Genomic DNA, 326 nt, shown 5'->3' with positions numbered 1-326 from the left:
GCATTTCATAAAAAGAACATCATACCAACAGTCAAACATGGTGGTGGTAGTGTGATGGTCTGGGGCTGCTTTGCAGCTTCAGGACCTGGACAACTTGCCATAATTGACGGAACCATGAATTCTGCACTCTATCAGAAAATCCTGAAGGAGAATGTCCAGCCATAAGTTTGTGATCTCAAGCTCAAGCAAACTTGGGTTATGCCGCAGGACAATGATCCCAAACACACCAGCAAGTCCATGGCTCAATGGCTCAAGAAAAACTAAATTAAGGTTTTGGAGTGGCCAAATCAAAGTCCAGACTTAAATCCGATTGAGACAGTCCATTC

Source organism: Sinocyclocheilus grahami, unplaced genomic scaffold (genome assembly GCF_001515645.1).
Source record: "Sinocyclocheilus grahami isolate Dianchi unplaced genomic scaffold, SAMN03320097.WGS_v1.1 scaffold1159.1, whole genome shotgun sequence".
Lineage (NCBI taxonomy): Eukaryota > Metazoa > Chordata > Actinopteri > Cypriniformes > Cyprinidae > Sinocyclocheilus > Sinocyclocheilus grahami.
Note: the sequence above shows the minus strand (reverse complement) of the source record.